Here is a 12,452-nt window from a genome sequence, read left to right as displayed (position 1 = left end):
TAATATACTATACTTCGGGTCTCTGCACATACATCTTATATCATAATCATGTACGAAGTATGGTATAGAATACTATACTCTCAGCACTCAGGAGGATAACGGAATTTTCAAACATGGCGTTACATTCTATGTAATTAAAATTAGTAATTTGTAAATATTTAAACATTAATCAAGTGTGTTCGATTCCAGAGACAAGGATACGCATTCATGAACAGGCAGACAACATGTTAAAGTTAACTTTTGACTGTTACAGATGATGAAAAAATGTGCTTTCGTGAAAGTTTCAAAAATCGATTTTCAGTATCTACCGCTTTGCTTTAAATACTCAATACAAGGAGAAGGAATGCGGATGAGACAAACTTAAAACGCATGTCTATACTGACAGCGACTGTGAGTACTGAGTAACAAATATACGGTAGCCTACCTTTCGATTGCGAGCAGAATTCTGCTGATGTCCCATTTGGGTTTTGCTGGCAGTCGTAGAGTTCCGCTCTAGGAAGCATTCGTAGAACCCCTCGGCACTTCACAAAATGCTCTCCAAGGCCACTTCTTCCACAACTCAAGTTTCGTGATAAAATATTACATCCTTCCCGCAACTTTAACCATAGGTTTTCACTATGTCCACAGAATATCATTATACGACAATATTAAAGAACAGTCGGTTCATCCGGCATGCCAATATTACTTCCTATTTTACGAAATTATATCGTGAAATTCTTTCTTGCGGTTTATACAAGCCTGTCTTATTTTCTAGGTCATCAATTTTCTGTTCGCATTACCTGCGACGCATTTAGGCGAGAGAGTACGCTGTCTTACGAAATGTCCGTTCAACTGTACACCTATCTCAATTCTGAATAAGCAAATCGATGTGGCCAAACCATTACTAAAAGGAAGAGTTAAATTGGTCACACTAAGTATAACGCCGTATCGTATTATTATTATTATTATTATTATTATTATTATTATTCATACTTGTTATCAGCAGCATGTTTGTTGCTATGGACATACTCAAGAAAAAACATGAAACAAATATTAGCTACAAATAATGAAATATATCCTACATATTAAATATACTCATGGAAGTATGACAACAAAATCAGAACAAATTAATCTGATCAATCTGAAAATATTCATTTATAGAGTAGAAGGGATTATGAGAAAGCCAATTATATAATAATAATAATAATAATAATAATAATAATAATAATAATAATAATAACTATAGGTGTACAGAATAGAAACGAACCTGCACCACAAACCACGAATCGGTACTGCGCAGAACTAGTGGTGGGGATCAGTTCTGTTCTAGAGGCGCTTCGTGACAGATCGTCTCTCATCAAGCATGTTTTAGACAGTACCTACAGTATTTGTGATTCTGTGAGTATTTATAAATTACAGGTTTAAGCTGAGTTTTTCCATTTTTATTAGGTAATTATTTAGCCCGTCATGGCCCTACATATATACCCAAAAAGTGTTTTTTTGTAATTAATTGTTTATTTTTTGAGTAACCTATATTTGTGTTTAATAAGTGACTGAAAAACTGTTGAAATGATGTATGTTTGATTGTTTTCACTGTGTGTTTAACTTATTTCGGGTAATTTCCGAAAATACGCCGGTCTTTTACAAGATATGCGACACGGTTAGTGACTTTGTTGATGGGATATTTAAGTGATGTGATTTCAATGATTTAAAATATCCCCTCAACCAACCCACTGACCTTGTCAAATACCTTGTAAAAGACAGACATCTTCTCGGAAATTACCCGAAATAATAATTTAAATTGATTTTCCGCCATTTATTAAACACAAATATATTCAACAAACAAAAATTGACAAAAAAAACTTTTTAGGGTATAAGGTATATGTACGGCCATGACGGACTAAATAATTAAGTTACCATATGTCCCTTATCCATTTTTCGTATCTGTTGAGTATTTTCAATTGCCTCTTTCCTTTCGACGTCTTGATTTTAAATAATTTTTTGTAATAACTAATTTCCTTCCATTTGTTTAGAATTTCCCTTTAACTCCTCTTGAAACCTAAGTACTGAAAATGTGTTCTCTATTTATATACTTAATATTTTCTTATTTGTAATTAAATTACAATTAAGGTGTAAGAATGAATAATAAACCTAGCGTTGCTGGCAGACCATTGAAAAGCGAAGCTAGAGTAATTATTTATAATGTTGCGAAATACTTGCAAGAATAAGAGAGTTTAATTTGAAATATATTATTCAATCGACAAGTAAAGCTTCGGGAGTTTGTACCAGTTGTGTGGAGAGAATATTACAGGAACCATCTGTCAGGTCAAATTTTCAACCCCGAATGGGAAGTCTGAAGAGAGATAGAGGAAAGTGGAGATCGATTACTTTACTGAGGAGGTTGTATGAAAATTACGAGTATTATACTTACTTATGGCTTGTAAGGAACCCGCAGGTTCATTGCGCCCTCACATAAGCCCGCCATCGGTCCCTATCCTGTGCAAGATTAATCCAGTCTCTATCATCATATCTCACCTCCCTCAAATCCATTTTAATATTATCCTCCCATCTACGTCTCGGCCTCTCCAAAGGTCTTTTTCCCTCCGGTCTCCCAACTAACACTCTAAATGCATTTCTGGATTCGCCATACGTGCTACATGCCCTGCCCATCTCAAACGTCTGGATTTAATATTCATAATGATGTCAGGTGAAGAATACAATGTGTGCAATTCTGTGTTGTGTAACTTTCTCCATTCTCTTGTAAATTCATCCCTCTTAGCCCCAAATATTTTCCTAAGAACTTTATTCTCAAACACGAGTAATATACTATAAAAAAAACTGTGCCAACTTTGACAACATCGAATGCTGATTTACAGAACAATGGAAATTAAAAATGCAGCAAGGAGTACCTGAGGAAACTCATTCCGTAACTGGACTTCAATAAATGTGTGTCAAGAAAAAACTTCTTATTGAAAAACCCGAGATTGTTTCCTAGCGTGCTATTTAACTCCGAGCAATTTGAAGAGGGACAACATAGATTTAAGCCCTAGATGAGACATATGTACGAGTAGGTGCGGTTGGTTCATGTTGGCAATCTCATGACGAAGCAGGGGTCACAACGTCTATTAGTAAAAGATCAAGACTAATTATGACTCATGCAGGAGAAGAAACTGGCTTTGTAAAAACTGCTCTGTTAATGTTCTGATCAAAGCAGAAAACTGCGATCATCATGACGACATGAACGCCTTTAATATCACGAATGACTAGAAACACAAGTTCTGCCTAATAGCCTATGCCTTATAAGTCAGTCGTTGTGATGGACAGTGCGAGCTATCACAGTATGCAGATAAATATACGCCTACATCGACGACTCTAAAAAGATATCATTAAGTGGTTAAGGCAAAATAATATAAAGATTTGTGAACATTTGCGGGAAGGCAGATCTTTTACATTTAGTGAAAACAGTGCCCGCAAACAAAAATTATCGAAGTCCGACTAATCTACTAGAGCAGGGATGCAGAATACGAGGGCGAGGCGCGCTTTGCGCTTCTCGGATGCATGGGAAGGGGTGAAGACAATCAGAGTGCCCAAAAGCAATGATAGAACAGGCAGTGGCGTACATTACAAAATTCGTTCACGTAGCTATCAGATCAAAGTTCAGTAATAAGTGGGACGAAAAGTAAGTTTTTTTTTTTTTTTTTTTTTTTTTTTGGAAATGAAAGTGCACGTTATTTGGTATGTATGTAATGTAGGCCTATGTAGGGAAAGGTTGGGTAAAACAGGATAGTTGGACAAAACGAGGCACTGTCTTGTAACGTCTTCATTACTGCTGTCATCCTGCAACTGACTGTTGAACTATATTCCAAAAGCTACACTGCCATATCGTATTGAAGTTGGTTGCGGAGAGCTGCTTTGTTTGGTACAGCTCATGCTTTTTGTCAAGACACTCGCGATGCGCAGTAGGGGAACAACGTTTCTGTTGAGGGGTAGGAATAGAAGGGAAGGTCGGCCGTGTGTCTACCGAGTTCAATGCAAAGGCTAACCCATTCCCCTATAATTCGTAAGTAGACTCATCCGATCTCGTGTGCAGATTTGTAGGAAGAGTGAGGGAGTGTCTGGACATGAGCTGTATTGAGGGAAGATTGTGTAACGAGTTTGTGTTTTTCAGCAGTGAATATCAATGTTTCTACATCAAAGTGCGCCTTAATAATATTGTTCCCAACTATATTTTCAAAATGTGAATAACTTCTATCATTAAGTAGATATATTTAGATATGAATTGACACCAATTGAGGGGCAGAGTGCAAGAAGGACATTTTAGAGGATGTGGCCTTTTTGAGTAAAACGCTTTATTATGTTCTCTGATCTGTTATGCATAATATGATCACCAAGTTGTAGTTCAGTACTGTGATCATAGAAGTCAGGAGTACCCAAAATGTAAAGGCGTGCATAGATAATATTATTACGGTTTGAATTTTCAACATCAATTTTCTCAAAACTTGCATTTGAGAGAAGTGCCTTTCTTGCACCCAACCCCTCAATTATGTCTCTAACCTGTGAAGTCTCTGCATGCAATTTTGTTTTAGAGAGAGCAGGCTAGTTGGATAAAACGGGGTAGTAAATGGTTTTCTAAAATGGGATACCCCATTTTATTCTCCCTTTTTCTAATTAATTTATTTTTATTCTGTATGCAGATGTCCAATTAGTACCATGAATTCTAATAACCAAAGGAAGACAGCTAGGCAGTCTTGATTTGTAGAAAGTGTACAAAATGCAGTGACGGAAATAATTTAAGGTAGAATGGGATATCTGAAAGCAAGTAAAGCCTTTCTTGTGCCACAAACAGTTCTTGAGGCTAGTGTTAAAAGGTCCGAGTGCAGGACTGTCCGTGGAGGAATGTTGCAAGAAAGATATCATAAATGAGTTTAAATTATTTGCACAAATTTTTATTAAGTGGCCTATAATAATTTAAAATAATAAATGAAATTTTTGGTAATTGTGTAGATAGGAACGGCCAAGCTGCCGAGGTATGTGACAAAGTTAGTGGTTTAGTTGAGGAGTATACCCCATAAGAAACTGGCCACATACCTCACCTCCTCATGTCATTCAACTATCCTCCAAGTGCCGAGGGAGGTAAAATAACTATAATTTGGTATATTATTTGACGTGATAACGGAAATGATTTGTTATAAAAACGCAAGAATGTATATATCGTCTTTTAATTGTGTTAAATATTAATATTGAATGCTACTGATTTTGAAATACAGTTTTTACTTTCTCATTACATAAAAATTGTGATGTTACAAAAAATTATTTCAATAACTGCACGATTTCAGCATCTTTAACACTAACAAAGAAATTGATTTTTGGCACGCGTCTGCCTGTCTGTCCATGTACAGTAATTTCTCCAAAGTTCTTTCTTCGTATTCATCATTTAAGCACGAGTCAATTTTTCTTTAAATCCGTTATTTAACGACGCTTTATTATCTACTTAGACTATTTAGCATCGGTGGGATTGGTGATAGCGAGATGGTATTTGAGAAGATGAGACCGAGGATTTGTCATAGATTACCTGACATTCGCCTTACAGTTGGGAAAAACCTCGGAAAAAAACCGGCAAGCTTATCAGCCCAGGCGGGTATGGCTCGCAAACGCGCTACCGCCCGATCTACACCGGTCGCCACGAGTCAATTCATTCAGAAATAACTCGCATGAAATCATCATTTTAATAAATTTAATGTCTTCAATTAAAAAAAAACTGTGTACCCAAACTTGACTCTAAGGACTGCCATCTTGACTTTTTTCGTACATAAAATGAAGTGATAAATGAAACGGTATTGAAAATAAATGTTCAAAAACGATTGTTTGAAAGAAATTAGTATTAATATTATCAACAGAATTACTTCAAAAAACCTCTAGACAAAAAAACCAGAGCTTAACTACGCATGGAAGCACACAAGCTAGAATTAATAATAATAATAATAATAATAATAATAATAATAATAATAATAATAATAATCCGTGACGAGACAGCCCATGAAGGACCAAGGCCGACCAGCCGACTCCTGGGCTCACCTCCTGGCCTCACGTCCACATGCCTCAGAGGTGAATGATCATCCATCCAGTACGGAAATACCGCGTGGTTAGCACGATGTTCCTCCTAGCCGAAACCAAATTTCGCTACTCACTGTAACTCCCTAAATTCAACACGATGCTGGATGGACATCGGTTCCATACATAGGTCGTGATTTCATTCTCCTATTTCTTCCCCATGAAGACTCGAACCAGCACTCATTCCATATCGCTAGTCCAAGACATCACGCCTTAGACTACTCAGCTAGGGGTATAGGATAAGAGAAAATAAGTTCTTCATTATAGACTTAACGAACGAGACCGTGGTTTACAGAAAAAGTGACGGAAAGTATTATTATTGGGCGGAGCTAAATAGTCTTAAATTCTTCTTTTGATGATTATGACAAAATTAATAAACAACATTTTTAATAGGTTGTTTTACGACTCTGTATCAACATCCCAGGTTATTTAGCGTCTGAATGAAGTGAAGGTGATAATGCTGGTCAAATGAGTCCGGGGTCCTGTACCGATAGTTACCCAGTATTTGCTCATATTAGGAAAAAACCTCAACCAGGTAACTTGCCCCGACCGGGATTCGAACCCGGGCCACCTGGTTTCGCGGCCAGATACGCTAGGCGTTACTCCACAGGTGTGGACTACAGCATTTTAAGAAGTAGTATACTGAAAACACGTTTAAAGTGATACCTAGTGAAAGACGACAGATCATCGAGGACCAATAGTTACAATGACGATGTGTATATCCTTTCATATTTTACGAGCTCAAGAATTCACGTTCATTTACCGCTCAACCTCGGACTGTGCATTGTTACTTCAAAACTGTTACAGTAGGATAGTTTTAATGCTTCTCGTAAGAACTATTATTCATTATGTAAAGATAAGGCACAAGAATTATATAAAAAAGGCAGTTGCACGTTCTTTGCACACTACTTGTATGTTTATAATCTACATTCATGAAACCGTAAATCATGACGCAAAACAATTACTCCCCCAGCCTTCTATGAAGGTATCGGCCTCCACAAGTGTGTTTGCCAGCACAGCCACAATTGTGGCTCGCACTTTACCTGACCTATGAAATCACACGATTAATTTTCCTGCCACGTTCATTGCTGAACTCGCGGGTGATGTCAGTAACATTGGGAGTTCAGTAGTGGGAGGGATGAATACATTCACTTGTTTTACTTAGATGACGCACATTTTAATTCGAGGGAGGGCTATAAAAAAATGGAAAAGTCACGGAATACGGTTACCAAAACTTACCAGTCGAATTTTTCACATAGGACTCACTTTAAAAAGAAATAGTCATAAAGATGACATGTATTGTACTATCGTTACACGCTTAACGCTTCATAACAATCCAGCTTCTTATCAGGTTATCGATAATTTTTCTGCTTGCGTTCTGTTCTTTTGACATCATGATTTCAGTATTCATCGAAATAAAAATGGTTCTTGAAATTAAATGTTTGTAGTGAGTGATTATTATTATTTTTAAATAATTTTTAGGTAAGTTACATAATCTGGCTGAAAAACAATTGTTAGCTTTATGGCTAAAATTTAAGAAATCGGAATTTGATGCCCGAACGAGAAGTGGACATATACTTCCCAATCAAACGGATTGGGTAGTGTAGGTACTAGTGTCCTGCAATATTCCAACCGCTGTGGAGTAAAGGTTAACAAGCCTGACCGTAAAACGAGCAGGCCCGGGTTCAAATTCTGGTTGGGACAAGTTACCTGATTGAATATTATAGATTTTTTTTTTATTAATTTGTCCTACAGAATAACATCTGTAATATTGACAATTAATATTTGAGGAAAAAAATTCGCTCCGGCGCCGGGGATTGAACCCGGGTCCTTGGTTCTACGTACCAAGCGCTCAATTCGGCGTAGCTCAGTGGTCACCCGGGTTCGATCCCCGGCGCCGGAGCGAATTTTTCTCCTCAAATATTAATTATTATTACAGATGTTATTCTGTAGGACAAATTAATAAAAAAAAATCTATAATATTCTCATAGCTGCAGTGCATATATTTGTACAGATTGCTGTGCACGTAACTGCGGAATCCCGGCCAAACAAGTCACTCGGCTGAGTGCGCTCCTAGTATAATGGCAGTTGACATTGGACATATACGTCAACATAACTTATATGTCTAACTTGGAGTCAGGTCACAGAAGGAAACATTGAAGGAGGAAGGTTCGATCCGGTGCTGTGGATTGAATTCGGCGTAGCTCAGTGGTCAGAGCGCTTGGTACGTAGAACCAAGGACCCGGGTTCGACCCCGGGCGCTGGAGCGAATTTTTCTCCTCAAATATTAATTACCTGGTTGGGGTTTTTCCTCAACCCATTAAGAGGGAATGCTGGGTAACTTTCAGCGCTGGACTCGTGGACTCATTTCGCTGGCATTACCACCTTCATCTCATTCAGACGCTAGTTAACTATAGCAGTTGATGAATCGTCGTGAAATAATCAATTAAAAAACATGAGAGAGGCACCAAGACATTACAAACTTCGTCTTATTTCATATGAAAAACTAATCGTAAGATCTGTGCTGAAATCCTTAAGCGGTTAGGGCGGGAGTGGGGGGACACCGAATATTTTTATAACAAAGTGGAACAAACACGACAGGAGACTTCTGCAGAGCGAACATGGGCAAATATCAAACTTCGCCATGAGCGACAAACTTGAACCGAACATAGCGCCCATAATGCACGACGCTAGCAAGTGCATTGCTTCTGTTTAAAATCTGAATTTTTATACTTTCATATTATACCGCGCACAGCTAAGGCGCATAACTGTAACCTTGCATGGTAGCCACGGCCATACAAGCTGAAGTGATATAGGTCTAGCTGTGCAGATTGAAAGGGGGCAATGACATACAGTAAAATACGAGTAAATGAAAAACCTATCATGCGTCTTGTAATTAAGTGCTTGATTAATTAGAAAATTAGGTTGAAAATTTGCGTAGTTTGAAAACAGCGCGTCGCCGACTCACATACGAGAGTACAGACCCATTATTTAGTCCTGACAGCTCAGCGACGCGAAAGAGGGGAAGTAATAGGAGTAGTGGGGAGAGCTCCGGAGTAGAGATAAGGGCGAGCGGTCGGTAAAGGAATGCAGTACAGCTTAATTGTACTAGAAATATACCGCTCTACCGCATGCATGACATCCGATCGCTTCAAAGACAAGCGAGTGACTAACCCAAACAGCCCTTGGCGTAACTAAATGGACTCGCCTGACCAAGGCGCACATCTCCGGCGACTGTCAGGACTAAATCATCGTACTGTACACACGCACTCGGTCTGAACAGCAACATTCCGTTCCTTACTAACTGCAATAGGATTGCCACGCTTCCGAATGGCAGGAAATAACGATACGTGTTAATCTTTTTATTTAATTTGTAAGAAAACCGTCCATTTTATTGAAGAACTGGAAAGGGATAATCATTCCTTACAAGTTTCTCTAATGATAAGAATAAAAATCAGAATCAGAAGCTATATTACTTCCACTTTATATATTTGAAAATCGCCTAAGGCAGGGCTTTGTTTTCGTTGATAATATGTTGTTCTGTTTGTCTTTCGAAGAGTCGCCGTCGCGCTAGCCATATTACATGTCCATTTAAAAATAATGTGCTATGTCTCCGAAAAATCTGAATTCGGACTGTACTCGTCACAGAGTGAAACAAAAAGACATAGAAGATTTTGAAATGTAAATAATGTTGTTGTTTAGTCAACTGTCAGAAGACAAGTCTGAAACTCGTAAGTGACACCAATAAGGCATCACTCATGAGGCAACTAAACCAGGAGATAACGAGGTAGGCTGGCCAGTTCCTTTTCCCCTCCATTGCATACATCGCTGACTAGTTACATATTCTACTGATCAGACTTCAGATGCATACAAACAATTGTTCTTTCTCTGACATATATCATCAAGTAAGATATAAAGTGGAAGCTCTAAATTCGACAGAAATCAAGTTCGACTGCTTACACGTCCCTATACGGGCACTAAGAAATGGGTTTGCCATTTGAATGGAAATTGATCCTATGTCTTTTGTTAAAGGAAAACAGAATATTTTATTGATCAGGACATCCATATTGATAACTGATTTTAAATTAATGAACTCTTCTTTTTCTATTTGAGAATTGTGCCGTTTGTGAGACGGAACTGTCGAAACCCACTGTCGTACTAGAAGTGCATACACAAGTCTCGGGGCAAGCAGGAAATGCAAGTACAATACTGTATTCGTTGATGGATAACCAATAAGAATTTGTATTCATTTCACCTGCCACACCCACTCCCCTTATTGGTCAGAACTTTCAATTCTGTTCTGTCGAACTTAGGAGAGTCCACTGTACTGTCTGATAACAGATGTGCACTGGCACCATAAAGTATTGGCACACTCAATATTTTCCCTATAAGATCTGTAAAAAGGGCAAGTTTAAGAAAATAATATGTTTATTCCTTAATATAATGTACAACTAAAATTCTTTCACTGAAATTATAACAATAACACAAAATAATTATTTACAAAAGAAAATCCATTTTCTGATTTCAAAAAAGGTATTGGCACATTATAATATGTATAATAAGTCTCTGTACTGTATTTTAGTATCCTATATGCAAGCCATTATTACGGATGACAGTTTCCAGACGTCTCGGCATTGATAACCAAATTTCTCGTCGTTTCAGGGGAGATTTCAAATCATAATCCAAGAACCCTATTAATCTCTTCTTTATTAGATGGGCGGCGCTTGACAGTTTCTCTTCCAAGATAATGTCACAAATACTCAATGGGATTCAAATCTGGGCTCTGTGATGGAGTAAGAAGTCTTCTGGAGGCATTATATAGTAGCCACTCTCTTGTTTCTATAGCAGTGTGTTTGGAGTCATCTTGTTGGAAACGGAAGACCCCATCGAGACCGAGTTTGTGCACACTGTTGGACAAAAACCTCGCAACACACCAATGAATTTGCACTGATCCATTTCTCCATCAATAAAGGCCAGATTTCTAACTCTAACTCCCGAGGATGCCATTCACCTCGAAACCATAACATGCCCACCTCCATGTTTTACTGTTGGAACTATCTGTTGTTGTTGTTGTTCTTTGTTAGTTTTTGCCACACTTTCTTCCGTCCTTCAGAACCGAACAAGTTGAAATTCGACTCGTCTGAGAATATGACAGTGTCCCAGAATTCTAATAGTTTTGCACAATATTCCTTGGCAAACTCAAGGCGTTTCTTCCAGATTACCTAGGAAATATATGGTTTTTGCTGGAAGACCTGCCATGAATATCAGCACTATTCAAGACATGCCGTACTGTTTGAGCACTTACCGTCTTGTTAGATGTTGCTGGAATGCCAGCAGCTAAAGAGGCAGCACTTTTTGTAGGTTTCTTTTGGGCTAAACGTATGATGGTTCTTCTCTCGAATTATGAGTTTTCATGGGCGACTAAATCTCTGCTTGTTTCGTGTGGATTCTTGTTCTCTGTGTTTATGTATTATAGATCTTACAGTAGAGAAGCTTCTAGAAAGTATTCTACCTATCTGTCTGTGACTTTTTCCTTGTGAGTGCAGTAACACAGCTTTATCTCGAACAGAGGATGAATGTTCACACCAAACTTACGACTGACTGGCAAACAACCCTTAGTGAAGGTACAGAAACATGACCTTGTGTTTAATGCAGTTTAAATAACAAATGTACGATGGCGCCACTGTGCAAATAATTTTTTGGTGATTATAATACTATATTTTAATTTCTAGAAAGAGTGTTTATCGTGTCATTGAATAATTTCATAATTAAAATCGTTAAACTAACTTATCTTTGCTCGTATATATAAACTGCATTTCCAATTGTCTTAAATTGAACCCAGTACTACGACAAAATGGGGTGTGCTAATAGTTTTTGGAGCCAGTGTACATATCAGCCAGAATCTGAATTAGAGGATAGGTAGGGGATAGTTGTAAAATACTTCGCCGAAATTACTGGAAATAGAGGAATTTTTCCCACATTTTTAAGTCTTATTTTTATTTAATGCCTTTGAAATTCACAGATCTGAATTTGTGCTCCGAGACGCGCTTGGACGTTGGTTTAGCCCCTACTTGGGCTAATTAGTCTCGTTGAAAGATTTTCCCAACAACAAGGAGAATGTCTGGTAATTTTATGGCGATTTCAGGTATTGATAGTGTCAAACACTATCTCGCTGTCATTTCTATCGACGCTAGGTAACTGTACCTATAGTGATACAACGTTGTTAAATAACATTAAAATGACTAGAGTCTATTCACAGATGATGATAATTATGCAGTATTGGAAGGAAGATTATAAAGAAAACATAAGTTTCGTCCATCACAAATGTCGCAGGATCTTCTGAAATCGAACCCTTAATATAT

The 12,452-nt window shown here is 37.8% G+C and overlaps 1 protein-coding gene and 1 long non-coding RNA gene across 3 annotated transcripts in view; one reads left to right on the top strand and one right to left on the bottom strand.

The window, feature by feature from the left end:
- The window catches only part of shn (schnurri), a 605,061-nt gene that overhangs the window by 69,101 nt on the left and 523,508 nt on the right, over positions 1-12,452 (bottom strand). The gene's annotated exons all lie outside the window — the stretch shown is intronic.
- LOC138715305 (uncharacterized) overlaps positions 1,242-12,452 on the top strand; it is a 262,896-nt gene continuing 251,685 nt past the window's right edge. The window contains exon 1 of the long non-coding RNA XR_011336221.1: positions 1,242-1,377. This is a non-coding gene — a long non-coding RNA (uncharacterized lncRNA). The remainder of the gene's footprint in view (positions 1,378-12,452) is intronic.

This window comes from Periplaneta americana, chromosome 15 (genome assembly GCF_040183065.1).
Source record: "Periplaneta americana isolate PAMFEO1 chromosome 15, P.americana_PAMFEO1_priV1, whole genome shotgun sequence".
NCBI classification, from domain to species: Eukaryota; Metazoa; Arthropoda; class Insecta; order Blattodea; family Blattidae; genus Periplaneta; species Periplaneta americana.
The sequence above is the reverse complement of the archived record's forward strand: the minus strand, read 5'-3'. Positions and strand labels throughout refer to the sequence as shown.